Here is a 20,021-nt window from a genome sequence, read left to right on the forward strand (position 1 = left end):
ATCCATCTCTCTACATTGCATATACCATCTTGATGATGTGTCTTTTGCTTAGAGATATCCCAATAGATTGTCACCAAGTAGACCCTAGAACTGACTCAGGTAGTTATATGTCATGCACCATGTAGGGATTTTTCCCATGTTAAAAGTTATATTTTCAAGGTTGGTCTTTAAGGAATCTCAGAATTACTATGGCACATTAAGAGAAGATGAGTTTTCTGTCAAACACATGAGAGTAGACTTTTGTGATTGTTTTAAAAGCTGTCCATAAAAAGAAATGGAGCAGGTGTTTTAAAACTTACTCTTTTATGAAAATGTCATAATGTTCATACTATAACCTTCTGTGATTTTTAAAAATCAGTATTTAATCAACATGCTAATAGTATTCCAAATAAAAAATTACTTGTTGTAAATATTTTTTAAATTGTCATCAGTCCTAATAAGCTTTATTATAGAAAAATTGATTTAGTTTGCCCAGGATTTTCTTGGTTTCAAACTGAAAATTCTGTGTTCTGGGAATGTCATCCCAACCACAGGTCACTTAAACACATGTTGCCATAAATACACAAATACAAAACCAAACCAAAAATAAGACTATGAATATGACTCATAAATTTTCAAATTTAAGTCAAAGGGGGAGGAATTAGATTAATTATATTGATTATAAGAGTATGATATTTGTAAAAAGTCTCTTTAAAAGAAAAAAACTCAGGAGTGCCTGGGTGGCTCAGTCAGTTAAATGTCGGCCTTCAACTCAGGTAATGATCCCAGGGTCCTGGGGTTGAGCCCCATGTTAGGCTCCCTGCTCAGTGTGGAGCTTCCTTCTCTCTCTCTTTCTCTGCTGCTCCCCCTGCTTTTGCTCTGTTTGTCTGTCAAATAAATAAATAAAAGCTTTGAAAAGAAGAAAAGAAAAAAATTCAGTGCTGCTTAACAATATTTTGATATAATAATAATCAAAAATTACCTTAATAATAAAGATATTTCTGTAAAAATTCTTCATAGTCAAATATACTTAGAAGATGATTTTGGGAAATAACTGGTCATTTGTAGAATTTGTGCAATTAGGTTATTTTATTGAACTCACCTGTTTTTACTAGGGTGAGTAAAGTAATATAAAATCCTGAAAGGGGAGGAAATGTAAATAAAGATGATAATACATAAATAGATACATAGGCACAAATTATACACATATTGATGTTAAAACAGTGTTCTCAAACTTTAATGTGTATACAAGTCACTTGAGTATCTTGTTAAAAAATATTCTGACTTATTTGTTCTGGGCTGGGGCCTGAAACCACATTTATAACAAGCTTCTGGGTGACACTGATAATGATGGTCCATAGTTCACATTTCAAGTAGTAAGATAATTAGAAGCCAGGGATATTAATGACCTAATTATTTAACCTAGGAGAAATTGGTAAATTTCTAGAAACATACAATCTTCCAAAATGAAATCAGGAAGAAATAGAAAATTAGGACAGACCAATGACTAGTAATGAAATTGAGTTGGTAATCAAAAAAACTCCCAATAAACAAGAGTCCAGGACCAGATGGCTTCGCAAGTGAATTCTATCAAACATTTAAAAAAGAGTTAATACTGGAGCACCTGGGGGGTTCAGTTGGTTGATTTCAGCTTACATCATGATCTCAGGGTTGAGAGGATGGAGCCTTGGCAACAAGCTCTGTGCTGGCTGAGGAGCCTGCTTAGGATTCTGTCTCTCCCTCTCCCCCTCTTCCCTGCTGTCCATGTGCTCTCTCCCTCAAGACAGAAAGAAAGAAAAGAAAAGAAAAGAAAAGAAAAGAAAGAAAAGAAAAGAAAAGAAAGAAAGAAAGAAAGAAAAGAAAAGAAAGAAAAGAAAGAAAGAATTCAAGCCAGCTCTCTGAGGGTCACTAGTACCAAGATCTTCCCATGACAATGTCTTCCATTAAGATTGAGTATGTTTTCCCAGAGAACTGCCAGTGCCTTGTCTCCAGTGTGGGAGGAGGCATCCACCTCTCTGATCTTTGTAGATATTTCTGCAAAAAAGGTTTGCCAGTAGGATTTGCTCAGCAGGTGAGTGCAGCAAGTGACCATGGATTCCCCCATCAGCTCTGTGACCCTTCACCAGGCAGGAGGTTATGTTGCCACCATTGGAGCAAAGTTCTGTGCTTTGAACTGGGAAGATCAGTTAACAGTTGTCCTGGCCACAGTAGATAAGAGAAAAACAATCAGTTCAATGATGGGAAGCTGGATCCCACTGGGAGATACTTTGCTGGCACCATGCTTGAGGAAATGATGCCAGCAGTTCTGGAGCAACACCAGGGGTTCCTGTACTCCCTTTTTCTGACCACCACGCGGTAGAGCACTTTGACCAGGTAGACATCTACAGTGATTTGGATTGGTCCCTGGATCACAAAATCATCTATTACATTGACAGTCATTGACTATGGCCTGCAAACAGGAAAGCTCTCCAACTGCAGACATGCTTACAAGCTGGAGAAAGAACAAATTCCAGATGGAATGTGTATTGATGCTGAGGGGGAGCTCTGGGTTGCCTGTTACAATGGAGGAAGAGTGATTCTTTTAGATCCTAAGACAGGGAAAAGACTTTAAACTGTGAAGTTGCCTGTTCATAAAACAACATCATGCTGCTTCAGAGGGAAGGACTAGTCTAAAATGTGTGTGACCTGTGTCCAAGGTTGAATTGACCCAAAGGTCTTCTGCAACAGCCTGAAGCTGGTGGAGTTTTCAAGATAACTGGCCTAGGGGTCAAAGGAGTTCCTCCCTAGCCCTATGCAGGATGAGTGGCCTTCTTTCCTACTAGAGGAACTTTTGAAGGCATGTAGAAAATTCTAGAAATGAAATTTCAATCTAGTTGCAAAAAATTAAAGAAATATTAAGAGGGTTACATTTTTATTTACAACTTTTAAAAGGTAGAGCATATAAGTAAGGGGTGGCAGGTAGTTTTGATAATATACTACAAGGCCTTCTGCAAAGGTGTTATAGAAGCTGATTGTCAACCAGGTGTTATAGAAGCTGGTTGTCAACAAGCTTCTTGATTCTTTGCAAATTACTAGAAGGGGAGAGATAGGGACCATATCTGTTCTGCATTCCATACTTATTACACATAAAGCTTCAAATACCCTAATAAATGAGTGGTGAAAATATAATTTAAAAAATTTAAAAGTTAATACCCATTCTTCTAAAACTACTCCAAAAATAGAATAGGAAGGAAAACTTCCAAGTGCATTTCTGTGAGGCCAGCATTATTCTGATACCAAAATCAGATAAAAACCATAAGAAAGAAAACTACAGGCCAGTATCTCTGACGAACATAGATGCACAAATCATCAACAAATTTGGTTTTGGCAAACCAAATTCACCAATACCTTAAAAAAATCATTCACCAAAATCAAGTAGAATTTCTTCCAGTGATGCAAGGGTGGTTCAGTATTTGCAAATCAATCAGTGTGATGCATCACATAAAAAGAGGAAAGATAAAAACCATATGATCACCCTAACAATGCAGAGAAAGCATTTGACAAAGTAAAACATCCATTTATGATGAAAAACTTTCAACAAAGCGGATTTAGAGAGAACATACCTCAACATAATAAGGCCATATACAAAAAACTCACAGCTAATATTATCCTCAATGGTGAAAACCTGAGAGCTTTTCCTCTAAGATCAGGAACAAGACAAGGGTGTTCACTCTCAGTATTTTTATGCAACATAGTACTGGAAATCCCAGCCGCAGCAATCTGACATGAAAAAGTGATAAAAGGCATCCAAATTGATAAGGAAGAAGTAAAACTGAATATTAAAGAGGATCCTCTGAATGGAGAGAGACCGCAAAAGTAACAAAGACCAGAAAGGAACAGAGACAATCTATAGGAACAGCAATGTTACAGGTAATACAATGGCACTAACTTCATATCTTTCAATAATTACTCTGAATGCAAATGGACTAAGTGCTCCAATCAAAAGACAATAGGGTATCAGAATGGATAAAAAAAAAAGACCCATCAATATGCTGCTTACAAGAGACTAATTTTAGACCCAAAGGCATCTTCAGATTGAATGTGAGGAGGTGAAGAACCATTTTTCATTACAATCAAAAGAAAGCTGGAGTACCCAGGCTTATATAAGAAAAATTAGATTTTAAACCAAAGACTATGATAAGATATGAAGGACATTATAATGTCCTTTTATCATAATAAAAGGGTCTATCCAACAAGATCTAACAATTGTAAATATTTATGTCTCTAACGTTGGAGCAGTCAAATATATAAACCAATTAATAACAAAATTTAAAAAACTCATTGGTAATAATACAATAATAGTAGGAGACATTAATACCCTACTCATAGTAGTGGACAGATCATCTGAGCAGAAGGAGAAACAAGAAATACGTGTTTTGAATGACACACTGGACCAGCTGGATTTCACAGATATATTTAGAGCATTTCATCCTAAAGCAGCAAAATACACATATTTGTCCAATGCCATGGAATATTCTTCAGAATAGATCACATACTAGGTCACAAATTAGGTCTCAACTGATGTAAAAAGACTGAGATTATACCATGCATATTTTTAGACCACAATGCTTTAAAGCTTGAAGTCAACTACAAGAAAAAATTTGGAAGGACCACAAACACATGGAGGTTAAAGTGCATCCTACTAAAGAATGAATGGGTCAGCCAAGAAATTAAAGAAGAATTTAAAAAAATACATGGAAGCAAATGAAAATGAAACATGACAGTTCAGAACCTTTGGAATGCAGCAAAGGTGGTCCTCAGAGGCAAGTATATAGCAATATAGGCCTTTCTCAAGAAACAAGAAAAGTCTCAAATATGCAACCTAACATTACACCTAAAGGAACTGGAAAAAGAACAGCAAATAGAGCCTGAATCCAGCAGGAGAAAAGAAATAATAAAGATTAGAGCAGAAATCAATGAAATAGAAAAATTAAAAAAAAAAACAGAATAGATCAACGAAACTAGGACCTGGTTCTTTGAAGAATTAAAAAGATCAATAAACCATTAACCAGACTTCTCAAAAAGAAAAGATAAAGGACCCAAATTAATAAAATGAATGAAAGAGGAGAGATCACAACCAACACCAAAGAAATACAAATATGAGAGAATATTATGAGCAACTATATGCCAACACATTAAGCAATCTAGAAGAAACGGATGCATTCCTAGAAACTCATAAACTATCAAAACTGAATCAGGAAGAAATAGAAAACCTGAACAGACCCATAACCAGCAAGAAAATGGAAGCAATCATCAAAAATCTCCCAACAAACCAGAGTCCAGGGCCAGATGGCTTCCCAGGGGAATTCTACCAAATATTTAAAGAAGAATTAATACCTATTCTTCTGAAACTGTTTCAAAAAATAGAAAGGGAAGGAAAACTTCCAAACTCTTTCTATGAGGCCAGCATTACCTTGATCCCAAGACCCCACCAAAAAGAAGAATTACAGATCAATATCCCTGATGATCATGGATGCCAAAATTCTCACCAAGATGTAGCCAGTAGGATCCAAGAGTACAAGATGTAGCCAGTAGGATCCAAGAGTACAAGATTATTTACCATGAACAAGTTGGATTCATTCTTGGGCTGCAAGGAAGTTCAACATCAGCAAATCAATCAATGTGACACATCACAGTAATAAAAGAAAGGACAAGAACCATATGGTCTTTGCAATAGATGCAGAAAAAGAATTTGACAGGGATGCCTGGGTAGCTCAGCAGTTCAGCATCTGCCTTCACCTCAGGGCGTGATCCTGGGTCTGGGGATTGTGTCCCCACATCAGGCTCCCCACAGGGAATCTGCTTCTCCCTCTATGTCTCTGTCTCTCTCTATGTCTTTCATGAATAAATAAAATCTTTATTAAAAAAAGAAAAAGCAGTTGACAAAATGCAGCATCTTTTCTTGATAAAAACTCTCTGCAGTGTAGGGACAGAGGGAATATATCTCAGTATCATAAGAGCCATGTATGAAAAACACACAGCAAATATTATCCTCGGTAGAGAAAAACTTTGAGCTTTTTCCCTGAGATCAGGAACACAACAGGGATGTCCGCTCTCACCACTGTTATTCAATACAGTACTGGAAGTTCTATCCATCCAAATTAGCAAAGAAGAAGTCAAACATTCATAATCTGCAGGTGATGTGATACTGTATGTAGAAAACCCAAAATTCTCCACCAGAAAATTGCTAGAACTTTTTACATGAATTCAGCAAAGTCGTAGGAAATAAAACTAATGCAAAAAGTCAGCTGCATTTCTACACTCTAACAATGAGGCAGAAGAAAGAGAATTTATGGGATTGATCCCATTTACAATTACACTAAAAATCATAACATACCTAGGAATAAACCTAACCAAAGAGGTTTATTTCACTCATGAAAGAAATTGAAGAAGACACAAAGAAATGGAAAATGTTCCATGCTCATGGATTGGAAGATTAATTATTATAAATAAATATAAATAAAATATTGTTAAAATGTCTATGCTACCCAAAGCAATCTACACATTCAATGCAATCCCTATCAAAATACCATCAATATTTTTTGCAGAGCTAGAACAAACAATCCAAAAATTTGTATGGAACCAGAAAAGACCCTGAATACCCAAAAGAATGTTGAAAAAAGAAAAAGCCGGAGGCATCACTTCAAGCTATATTACAAACCTGTAATCATCAAGACAGTGTGGTACTGGCACAAAACAGACACACAGATTAATGGAACAGAATAGAGAACCCAGAAATGGACCCTCAATTCTATGGCCAACTGATCTTTGACAAGGCAGGAAAGAGTATCTAATGGAACAAAGACAGTCTGTTCAACAAATGGTGTTGGGAAAATTGGACAGCCACATGTAGAAGAATGAAACTGGGCCATTTTCTTACACCATACACAAAAATAGACTCAAAATGAATGAAATACCTAAAGGTGAGACAGGAACCCATCAAAATCCTGGAGCAAAACACAGGTAGCAACTTCTGTGACCTTGGCCTCAACAACTTCTTAGTAGACATGTTTCCAAAGGCAAGGGAAACAAAAGCAAAAATGAACTACTGGGATTTCATCAAGATAAAAGGCTTTTGCACAGCAAAGAAAACAGTCAACAAAACTAAAAGTCAACCTAGGAATAGGAGAAGATATTTACAAATGTCTTAATAGATAAAGGGCTAGTAATCAAAGTAGCAGAAAACCAATAATATGATTAAAATGAGCAGAGGACTTGAATAGACATTTTTCCAAAGAAGACATACAGATGACAGACACATGAAAAGATATTCCACATCGCTAATCATCAGCGAAATGCCAATCAAACTCACAATGATATATCACTTCATACCAGTCACAATGGGTAGTATCAAAAAGATAAGAAAAAACAAGTGTTGACAAGGATGTGGAGAAGAGAGAATTCTTGTGCACTGTTGGTGGAGATGTAAATTGATGCAGCCACCATGGAAAACATTATGGAAGCTCCTCAAAAAGTTAAAAATAGAAGTATGTGATCCAGTAATTCCACCATTGAGTATTTACCCAAAGAAAAGAAAATGCTAATTCAAAAAAATATCTGCACCCTTCTGTTTACTGCAACATTATTTCCAAGATATGGAGGCAGCCCCATTGTCCATCAATAGATGAGTGTATAAAGAAGATGTGAAAAAAAAAGATGTGATGAACACACAGATATGCACACACACACACAGGAATATTACTCAGCCGTAAAAAATAATGAGATCTTACCATTTGCTACAACATGGATGCACCTAGAGGGTAAATACTGTATGTCAATTATACTTCAATTTTTTTAAAAAAAGAATGATATCACAGAGAACAATGACCAGATGCTTTAACCATTTGACACTTCAGCTAATTGAAAGGTTAAATATCACTAAATTGTATACCGGAAACTAATGTGACATTGTGGGTCCACTATAATAAAATTTTTTAAAAGTTAAAGATATATGTGTAGGTTGTATATGTGAGGTGAAGGATGTCCTAGATTAAATGAACAGGTAAACTTTTTTTTCATCAAAACAATCAATATGTCCATGATTTAATCACCAACCTGGAGCTGGAGTAGGATATAGGAATGTGTTTTCTGGACAAACTCTCCAATTAACTAGCTGTGTGCCTTCTTTAAAGCTTTTGCAACTTCATTTTTTAATTTGCCAAATTGAGAGGAAATGTCACCAAGAATTGTTTGTTGAGTATCTTCTAAAAGGCATCATTGTGTAATTTAGTGCTTTGGTGTAAAACAATTTTGATCCTGGCATAATTCACAGTATGAGAGTAACACATTGCTTGAGCCATGCAATTTACTTTCGTAAAGAATATCCCTACGATTACTCACTGTGGTCTGAAGTGTCAGGTGACTTCTTTCTGAGAGGCCCTATTATTGGTATCCTTGCAACTACACGGCAATAATCAGCATTCCTCTTCTCAGCAGAATCTTCTAACAAAATATTTAAATTTCTCAGATCTTAATCATTTCCACAGCCCTCCAAATGAAAGCACAATCTGAACATCCCCAGACAAAGTGAACTTGGAATTAAAAAGGGTACACAACGACCCCTTCAGAATAGTCATTTGTTTGTGATTAACAGGTGTACTCACCTGAGTGTGCACCAGAATCCAGGAGGAAAGTACATAAAAATTCCAGATGATTGAACTTTATGGTAAGGGATTTAAATCACATTTTAAATGTCGTTCTACTGGGGATTCTTTTTTTCACAGCCCCAAAGGTTGGCATGGAATTGTTTTTTCATGTGTTAAGTTCTGATGTCTGTCTGTGGTCATAATTGAGTCAATAAAGAGAGGATTTTCTATTGACCAAAACACTGAAGTTCAGAAGTTTATTTTTATACAGCAAGTGGTTTGACAATTCATGGATTCATCTGTCATGTCTCTAATTCTGTGGCTGAGAGCATTTAAAATGTACGTGTATGAAATTTCTTCATTTAAGTTTTGTTTTTGGTTGTACTTCTTAGATTAGTTCCATGTGACAACGTTCTACCTTCTATTAATTCATTTTCTTGGTGTCTTTCACCACTAACACCTAAGGACTTAGAGGAAGAGGGAGGAAGTCAAGGTTTTCTTCCTAGGTTATATAACTCTTAGTTTTCTCTCTCCTAGCTATGCTTTTTCCTCCATAGTCATGTATGGAAAGCAACATTATTCCAGTCATTTCTCTGGAAATGGTTTCTTTCTTTTGTTCATTCATTCATTCATTCATTCGTAGGCTAGGCATGGAGCACAATGCAGGGCTTAAACCCATAACCCTGAGATCAAGACCTGAGATGAGATCAAAAGTCACTTAATCAACTGAGCCACCCAGGCATTCCCAATGAAATGGTTTCAAGTTCAAAGAGTTAACTACAAAGGAAGTTGTCTGTGTCCTATTTAGGAATTAATTGTATTTAGTGCTTAGTTTACTTATACTGGAGTCTTACTTGATTATACCTTTATAAAAACAACACAATTCAAAATGTGATTCGTCATTATCTTGCAGATTTGAGTCAGGGAATTTGCATTTAGGATTAGGAATTAGGATACAGTTACTATTAATGAAAATGATTATTTTTTTATTGAGTTTTTACTATGGGTGAATCACCAAGTTAAGTGCATTGCCTTATCTCTCCAAAAATCCTAGGAGGTGTCCATATTACAATCAACATTTCACAATATGGAAAATAAGTAATTTCCCAGGTCAACAGTGAATGAGTAGCAGACCTCAGGGTGGAGTTCAGGTTCATCAGGTTCTAAAACCAGTCCTTAACCACAATGAGATGCACCAGTGGTTCTCATTAGAGTTGATTTTGTCCTCTCCCTTAAGGGAACATTTGGCAACTGGGGGAGTTGCTACTGGCATCTGGTGGGTACAGGACCAGGGATCCTGAAAAACATCCTATCATGCACAAGACAGCCACTCATAGCAAAGATTATCTAGCTCCCAAAGTCAGTAGTGCCAACGTTGAGAAACCCTTATATACACAAACACTTTTCTAGGTCAACTATTATCCTGAAGCTTTGACTTTGTTTACCATGTAGCATTCAAGGTAAAACCTATCTACATTTATAGGCCCCAGGTGAATTTGAATTCTTTAACTCTGGAAAACAGAGTATATTCCATTGTGAAGTAGCTGTCTTTATTATTTGACAACAGAAAATATACTCTTAAATATTTATAAACATATGAGCTGTGATTTAATCAAGGACAAGAACCTAAGTCAAATTTGTATTAAATTTACATTCAAAACCCATAAAGAAACAAAACTGAAAATAACAAAAAGACAAAGAAGGTAGGTTAATTTAGATCTTTAAAGATGACATTAGGAAATTTTCCATTGTTCTACTTTTTTCAACTAGAAAATTGGTTAAACCCTCCCCCCCATTGATTTATATATTTTCCAAGATGATTATGTAAATCATATGATCAGTTCTAGATATTCCAACATATTTCTTAACAGCACATTCTAGTCTAGATCAGAATTACTTGAACGGAAAAAAGGAACTGGCAGCATAATGTAAACCCAAACACCTCACTAAGCATACTGTTAGTACAGCTGGCATATGACTTTCTCAAAGAAGGAAGCAGAGCCCTGATTTACATTCTGGCTTCATTTTCTTATCTCAAGGTGGACTAGAGGTCTACTTCATTTCTGGACAAAGTCTTTCTCTACTATTTTACAGAAAGTCCCCATTCTTTAATCTAGTTCTCTCTTGATCAAAGTTAACTTTTCTTTCTACCTTCTCCAAATCACTAAAGAGAATTAGTTCCTTGGTCTGAATGTATCAGAGTTGTAACATTGCAAGCAACAGGCATCAGTAGGATAAAAAAAAAAACAAGGCTTCAGAAAGAACTGTAACTATGGGGCGCCTGGCTGGCTCAGTGGGTTAAGATCTGCCTTCAGCTCAGGTCGTGATCTCAAGGTCCTGGGATGGAGCCCTGCAACAGGCTCCCTGCTCCATGGGGGAGCCTGCTTCTCCCTCTGCCTCTCCACCTGTCTGCTGGCTTGTGCTCTCTCTGTTGAATAAATAAATAAAATCTTAAAAAAAAACTGTAACTAGAGTAAAAAGGGATATCTAGGGAGCAGATACTGATGAGAAAGTTTCTTCAAAATACCATTGTTGAAACAGATCAGCTTGAAAAAATCTTCCTTCTTTGTGCCCTTCAATTAAAGATTCACATCCCTTGGAGAATCTGATCTGCCTGGGTTGAGCCAAATTTTTATTCTTTGCCAGGGGAGGACAGGGCACTATAATTGAGACCCTCATGTATCTCCTAGGGAAAGGATAGTTTCTTGGTGAAAAATCATGATGTTGTTACTAGATGAGGAAGGACTCTAGTCAAGCAAAAATAGTAACTGTCTACTGGCATTCCTATTCTCCTCTCCCAATTATCTTGAAACTTAAAAATATATTTCTTCATTTTCCAGTTTTCATACTACAGTTTCTTGATGCTCCTACCAATCCTTTCCTATCACATAGTGATCTATACCTGCCCTTCCCTCATATTACCCCATGGTTCCTCCTTTTTCCTCGCTAGTGAGAAAGCCTAGAACCACCTCCTCTGTGGAATCCAAGGATGGAAATTGGGTATATGTAAAACTTACAAAATAAGGGTGAAACTATAGCTGAAATTTAATAATTGTCTTTCTAGATATTTGAGAAGCTGTTTTTCACACCATGTTTCATGGTACATCAAACTTCTACATCTAGAAGGATTATATTTGGTTTTAATATAGACCTTCACTATGATACCCATGATTGATTCCAGTATCACCCAGAAATTAGAGAATTAAAGCAGGAAAAAGAGTGCATCCCAGAGCAATATAAAAGGCACACATCATGAGGGAATGCAGACATTTAAATATTCTACTGAGACATTATCCCTAACTTCAAAATAACCACCAAAATGAAAAAACTAAAGGAAGTTGGGGGCACCTGGGTGGCTCAGTGGTTGAGCATCTGCCTTCCTTAGGTCATAATCCTGGGGTCCCAGGATCGAGTCCCACATCAGGCTCCTTGCAGGGAGCCTGCTTCTCCCTCTGCCTGTGTCTCTGCCTCTCTCTCTGTGCCTTTCATGAATGAATAAATAAAGTCTTAAAAAAAAAAGAAAAATAAAAAAGCTAAAGGAAGCAATAGTGCACCTGTAACCCTGGCCATGGTACCAAAGTAGATGAAAAAGCTGAGAAAACCTGACACTGTACTTCTGCAGTAACATTTTATGAAGAGCCAGAAATTGTCGTATATAAAACTAATATGTGTGAATGTTGTATATGCATGTATAGAACTAGGGGAGGAGATAGGGAAGAAAACTAATAGGTAGCAATTATTCCATGTATGATGAAACACTATTTAACAACCTTGTTTAAGGTTTGAAATGATGGAAAAACATATTGTAAAATACCATTTACAAAGAAAGAAATTTCAAAAAGCAGGGATAATGGAACATTTTCTCTATATAAACATCTTCTTCGCTGAAATCACAAACAGCAGCAGCATATTCTGACTAATTACAACAAAATCATAAGGAACACAGCATGATAAGACCCCTAAGTGGTATCAGTATGGTGCAAGTTGATTTTAAATCCTGGAGTTCTATGTAATTCAGGTTTTATTCATACTTGGGCCATCAATTTTAAAGGAATAATCCTGAGTTAATTTGCGTCATTTGCTAATGTGCTGAATGTTTTTAGCACTGTGGAGTATTTTACCAAATGATAAAGCATTATTAAGATGTTACTTAATAAGAATTTATGGTTATTCTATCTTGGTGGAATTTACCTTTGCATTATCAGTGGAAATGGGAAAATTTTTTTTCAAAGAAATGCTTGTTTCCTTAACAGTGAGGGCTAATATTTTCAAGCACTAGTTTAGCAGCAACGATCTGTTGTTTACACGTAGAAGATAACTAAAGAATTTGGAGGGTCCTTACAGATGAAAAAGCATACCAAGTGGGTATTTATTTACTTAAATAGACTAGTAACTAATTTATTTGTTCCATAATCCTTGCCTTTGAAAATACACCCCTTCTCATGAATCTTATCTCCTAAATTGTGAATTTACAGGGATCTCTAAGACTCAAGGACTAGGAAACATTTAGTCCTGCTCTCCCCTATTCATCAGTCTATTACCAAGACTCCAGAACTTCCTGTGAGCCCAATCTTGTGATGAAATGTAGAAACAACATGCAGTACAATATGTTACCATGAACACATATGGTGCCAGACAAAGACAACTAAGTTAAATCCTGGAAAACAATCCAAAGCCCTACATAACTAAAAGGTAAAGTAGGACAGACAGGCTCCAAATGCCATACCAAGCCAGCTACTCTAGAAAAGAAGCCAGGGTAATTTCACCAAGAACAACTTCATCCACCTTCAGATTTTCCCTGGGATCCCAAACCAGAAGCCAGATTGTAAAACATGAAGATGGTAGAGAATCTTGAAGCCCAGTTCATTCTTGTCACTTAAACAGAAACTTCCCTTTCACCTGAACTTCAATAGTGTGCATCTAAGTGGTTTTTTAAGTCTCTTCTTCAGGCTTAGAATTATTTTCCAATACTTATCTTATTTCAACACACAATTTTCCCCAAGATTCTGATAGATTATGGTCATTTTAAAAAGGCATCAAAATGTCATGAGGCCGTGATATCTTACCTACTGTTCTAGAGGTAATTAAATTCTAGACGTGAAATTTTCAATCAAAGTAATATTTCCTCTTCACCCTGAAACTAGTGATGAGGCCACCTACTAATTAACAAACCATTATCTCTTACCCAGAAGGGGGAAAAACTATCTGAGACTAGGAAAGTGAAGGGTGACTATATAATTTTAAAGGAACTCATTTGCCTGACTTTTAAAGAGATTCTCAAAACTTAGCTTGATTTATTGTCCTTCCTAGGTTTCTCTCTACTTCATTTATACCCTTTGTTTAAATCTCAGCCTAAATCCCTCTTGTGGGTCTCCCCGATGACAGTGGCTCCTCTTTGGATTTCTCAGCGTTGTCCCTATCACTGAGTTCCATAAAACCTGCCAACATCACCACTCACTGCTACCTATTTTTGTAAGTCCTTACCAGATGCTCTAGGGCCATGGGTATCTATCTAATCAGCTTCATGGTCGGCACCAACAGCCTCAGTGACGAATCTAGTGCCACCCTAGCATCTCATACCATCAGCTGTCTCAGACTAAGTGATGCTTTGTGCCTCTTTAAATAGTATAAGGATAGAATAATCATGCCCCACTAACCGCCTACACGTTTGAGCCTTCTTTATGTTCAGCCATATCTCATCCAATATTTGTACAATATTTTGGGCCATATTTTTTATTACAAAATTTTTTAAAACAGAAAAGCTAAAAAAAAAATAGTGCAATGAACATATGGCCACCATCCAACAACCTATATTCAACAGTTAACATTTGCCATATTTGCTTTGTCTATCTGTCTCTCATCTATCTATATCTATATTGCTGAATCATTTGAAAATAAATTTCAGAGATAATGTTGCCACTAAATATTTCAGCATGCATACAAGAGAGGAATTTTCCTACATAACCACAATACTATTTAACACATAAGATAATTTGTAATGATTTATTAATCAACTGATATCCAATTGGCTTATCTAATCTACCAATCTATCTAATTTACCCAATTTCCCCCCAAATACCCTTGCAGCTGCCTTTTCAAACCAGGATTCAGTCAAAATTCACATATTTTGTTTGGCAGCTACATCACTTTAGTTTCTTTCAGTCTAGAATCCCCAACATTATTTTTTTTCATGATTTTGACTTTTTCATGTGATTAGGTCAATTGCCTTTGTAAAATATTTCTCATTCTACATTTGTCTGATTGTTTTCTTCTTGGATTCTTAACTTTTCCTTTGTACTGTATAATTCTTACAACTTGTAAGTTAGATCTAAAATCTTGATTATATTCAGGTTAAGTTTTTTTTTTTTTTTCAAGAATACTTCCTAGGTGATCCTGAGCACTTAAACTGCATCACATTAGGAAGCATATAATACCAGCTTTCCCTTCTATTGGATATGAATAATTGGTTACTTTTGAGTGGCTACCACCAGATCTCTCCATTGCTAAGATCTACTTTTCCCTTTGTAATTAACAAGTAAACTGTAGGGGTGAATGAACTGTTGAGAACAACACCATGCATTTCCCAGTGACATTTCACATCAGAGTTTACCATTCTTTGATGATGTTCTATGGGAACAATCATTTCACTGGTATTGCAAAATTATGGTTCTCTTACAATATCATTTTTTTCTACATTTATTGGCTGTTTGTCTTCCATAATGAAGTGGGTGGGCATGGTAGTTGTACACCTAGAACTAATGTAACATTGTAATGTCAACTATACTAAAATTAAAAAATGATAATAAAAATTAAATAAAGTGGGTGTAGGCAGCTTCTCCCCCAAAGGCAGAGAAATTCTTAATAATATTCCTTTAATTATCAACTTTCAAAATAAAATTTGGCATGTTAGTCATCTCTGACAGTGGCGAATAGATTCTTCCTCTCTGCCTCCTTCCCCCACTGCTTGCTCTCCTGCCAGCCTCCCGCTGCTTTTTTTTATTTCTCTATCCAAAATCACTGTGGAATTAGGAATATTGATGTATTTAATGCTTTATAATAAATAACAGTGGATAGTGCCAGTAAGAATTGTTAAAAATATATACATATATACATACATGTATATATAATATTTAATATTGATGTTTCTAATTAAAATTAATATTACATGTGTAAAATTTTTGTTTTATATTTGTATCTCTTTTACAGTGAAAATTTTGATAACTAAGATATTTACTTATTTGTTTCATCCTATCATATGATACCAATATGACTAATAAAAAAATAATGAAATTATATATTAAGAGAAATTTAAAATTTATTTGAAGTGCTTTTTGTGCTTTGGCTGTATTCTAAGATGATAGTCTTAAAAATATATTGTGCTTTGCAAATACTGTTTTTATAAATTGAGACTTTATCAAGTCTACCAGCACCATTTTTCCAAAAACATTTGCTCACTTTGTGTCTGTCACATTTTGGTAATCCTCACAATATTTCAAACTATTATATAGTTGTTGTTGTTACTATATTTGTAATGGCATTCTGTGATCAATAGCCTTTGATGTTACTAACATAATTATTTTGGGGCACCACAAACCAAGCCCATATAAGCTGCCAAACTTAATTGATGAATATTGTGTGTGTTTTGACTGCTCAAATGACTGACTGTTCCCTGTCTCTCTCCATCTCTTGGGACCTCCCTGAGATACAATAATATTGAAATTAAGCCAATAAGTAAACCCTAATGGCCTTTAAGTATTTAAGCAATATGAAAAATCCTATATCTCTCACTTTAAATAAAAAACCAGAAATGATTAAACTTAGTGAGGAAAATATGTCGAAAGCCAACATAGGTTGAAAACTATGCCTCTTGGGGATCCCTGGGTGGTTAAGCAGTTTGGTGCCTGCCTTTGGCCCGGGTTGTGATCCTGGAGTCCCAGGATCGAGTCCCACATCGGGCTTCCTGCATGGAGCCTGCTTCTCTCTCTGCCTGTGTCTCTGCCTCTCTCTGTGTGTGTCTCTCATGAATAAATAAATAAAATATTAAAAAAAAGAAAGAAAACTATGCCTCTTGCTTCAGTTAGCCAAGCTGCGAATGCAAAGGAAAAGTCCTTAAAGAAGATTTAAAGTGCTACTCCAGTAAACACATGAATGATAGAAAGCAAAACAGCCTTTTTGCTGATATGGAGAAAGATTAGTGGTCCGGATAGGAGATCAAACCAGCAGCAACATTCCTCACGCCAAAGTGTAACCCAGAGCAAGGCCCTAACTCTCTCTAATTCTATGAAGCCTGAGAGAGGTGAGGAAGCTGCAGAAGAAAAGTTTGAAGATGGAGTACCTGGATGACTCAGTTGGTTAAGTATCTGCCTTCTGCTCAAGTCATGATCCCAGAGTCTTGGGATCGAGTCCCAAGTCAGGCTCCCTGCTCAGTGGAGAGCTTGCTTTTCCAACCCTCTCTGTGCTGCTTCCCCTGCTTGTGCTCTCTCTTTCTTTCCCGGTCAAATGAATAAATAAAATCTTTTTAAAAAGAAAGAAAGAAAAGTTTGAAGCTAACAGAGAGGTTGGCTTATAGAGTTTAAGGAAAGAAGCTGTCACTATAACATAAAAGTGCAAGGTGAATAAGCAAGCACTGGTATAAAAGCTGCGACAAGTTATCCAGAAAATCTAGCTAAGATAATTAATGAAGCTAGCTACGCTAAACAATAGATTTTCAATATAGATGAAACAGCCTTTAACTGGAAGAAGACGTCATCTAGGACTTTCAGAGCTAGAGAGAAATCGATGCCCAGCTTCAAACTTCAAAGGACGGGCTGACTCTCTTGTTAGGAGCTAATGCAGGTGGTGACTTTAAGTGGAAACTACCATTACAAAAATCCTAGCATTTTAAGAAGTATGCTTAATCTCTTCTCCTTGTGCTCTATCAATGGAATAACAAGGCCAGGATGACAGCACATCTGTTTACAACATGGTTTGCTGAATATTTTAAGCCCACTGTTGAGGCTTACTGCTCAGAAAAAAAAAAATCCCTTTCAAATTATTACTGCTCAATGACAATGCACCTGGTCACCCAAGCGTTCTGACAGAGATGGGCAAGATTGATGTAGTTTTCATGCCTGCTAACACAACATCCATTCTGCAGCCCAGGGATCAAGAAACAATTTTGACTTTCAAGTCTTATTATTTAAGAAATACATTTTGTAAAGCTGTAGCTGCCATAAATAGAATTCCTCTGACGGATCTGCACAGAGTAAATTAAAAAAAAAAAAAAAAAAAACTCCTGCAAAGGATTCACCATCTCATTGCCTTTAAGAATATACATGATTCATGGGAAGAGGTGAAAAATCAGCATTAACAAAAGTTTGAAAGAAGTTAATTCCAACACTTATGGATAACTTTGAGGGGTTCAGGACTTTAGTGGAGGAAGTTAACTACAGATGTAGTTGGAAATAGCAAGAGAACTAGAATTAGAAGTGGTGCCTGAAGATGTAACTGCATTGCTGTGATCTCATGGTGAACTTTAATGGATGAGGAGTTGCTTCTTATGGATGAGCAAAGTTGGTTTTTTGAGATGGAATCTATTCCTGGTGATGATGTATAAGGTTTGTTGAAATGACAACAGAAGATTTTAGAATGTTACATAAACTTGGGGCGCCTGGGTGGCTCAGTGGTTGAACATCTGCCTTCAGCTCAGGTCCTGATCCCTGGGTTCTGGGATTGAGTCCCACACTGGGCTCCCCGCAGGGAGCCTCCTTCTCCCTCTACCTGTGTCTCCGCCTCTCCCTGTATCTCTCATGAACAAATGAATACAATCTTAAAAAATATGTATTACATAAACTTAGTTAATAAAGCAGTGGCAGGGTTTGAGAGGATTGACTCCAATTTGACAGTTCTGCTGTGGGTAAAAAGGTTTTACCTTTACATGCTACAGAGAAATTGTTCCTGAAAGGAAGAGTCAATCAATGTGACAAACTTCAGTGTTGTCTTATTGTAAGAAATTGCTACAACCTGGTCAGTCAGCAGCCATCAGCATCATGGCACCCCCCACACACACACCAGCAAAAAGATTGACTCCCTGAAAGCCCAGATGATTGTTTGCATTTTTTAGCAATAGAGTGTTTTTTTGTTTTCTTTTGTTTTTTGTTTTTTTGTGCTTTTTTTTTGAGAGAGAAAGAGAGCGCGTGCACATGAGCAAGTGGCAGGGGGCCAGGGAGAGAGATAATGTTAAGCAGGCTCCATGCCCAGTGTGGAGCTAGTCACAAGAACTGAGACTATGACGCTGAGATCATGACCTGAGCTTAAATCAAGTCAGACGCTGAATGGACTGAGCCACCCGGGTGCCCCAGCAATTGAGTATTTTTTATTTTTTTAATTTTTTAAAAAGATTTTATTTATTTATTCATGAGAGACACAGAGAGAGAGAGGCAGAGACACAGGCAGAGGGAGAAGCAGGCTCCGTACAGGGCGCCTGATCTGAGACTCGATCCAGGACTCCAGGATCACTCCCTGGGCCGAAGGCAAGCACTAACCCGCTGAGCCACCCAGGGATTGCAATTGAGTATTTTTTAAACAAGTTATGTACATAGATTTTTAGACATAATGCTATTGCACACTTAACAGACCACGGTATAATGCAAACATAATGTTTATACACACTGAGAAACCAAAAAAATTCATTTAAATCGCTTTTTTGCCATATTTGTTTTATCGCAGTGGTCTGGGACAAAATCCACAGTATTTCCAAGATATGCCTGTACTGTGTCAAAGACTAATTTAGGGCAGCCCTGGTGGCCCAGTGGTTTAGCGCCACCTTCAGCCGGGGGTGTGATCCTAGGGATCTAGGATCTAGGATCGAGTCCCACGTCGGGCTCCCTGCATGGAGCCTGCTTCTCCCTCTGCCTGTGTCCCTGCCTCTCTCTCTCTCTGTCTCTCATGAATAAATAAAAGCTTTAAAAAATAATAAAATAGAGGCAAATGTATTTATTTTGGTTTCTCTCCAATTTCAGGGGTTTAACTTTTCCAGTTTTTAATATCTCGTAATATATTTGGTATTTATGTAGTTCAAAATTTGAAAAATTATACAAAAGGAAAGATGTACTTAAATCCTTGCTTGCTTCCATCTACCCCTCATTTCCATTCTTCTGCTAGAGGTTACCATTTTTAAAAGTTTTACTTTGGTAACACAGCACACACACTGATCTATGCCTTATTTTTTTCCACTTAACAAGACATCCTGAACATCATTCCATATCAATACATAGAGCTAGTCTTCATTCCCTTTAAGTTCTGCAGAGTACTCCATTGGGTGTATGTGTCATAGTTTATACCACCAGCCTTGCAGATGAATACCTGAATTATTTTTAACCTTCTGATGTTTCAAGAAAGCATCAGTAAATAACCTTCTGCACATGGTGTTTTGTATTT

General features: G+C 36.6%; 1 protein-coding gene and 1 pseudogene across 8 annotated transcripts in view; both read left to right on the forward strand.

Moving 5' to 3' along the window:
• The window catches only part of ANKS1B (ankyrin repeat and sterile alpha motif domain containing 1B), a 1,038,970-nt gene that overhangs the window by 478,701 nt on the left and 540,248 nt on the right, over positions 1–20,021 (forward strand). The gene's annotated exons all lie outside the window — the stretch shown is intronic.
• On the forward strand, positions 1,913–2,781 carry LOC129516832 (regucalcin-like; annotated as a pseudogene).

This window comes from Nyctereutes procyonoides, unplaced genomic scaffold (assembly GCF_905146905.1).
Source record: "Nyctereutes procyonoides isolate TBG_1078 unplaced genomic scaffold, NYPRO_anot_genome, whole genome shotgun sequence".
Classification (NCBI taxonomy): Eukaryota; Metazoa; Chordata; class Mammalia; order Carnivora; family Canidae; genus Nyctereutes; species Nyctereutes procyonoides.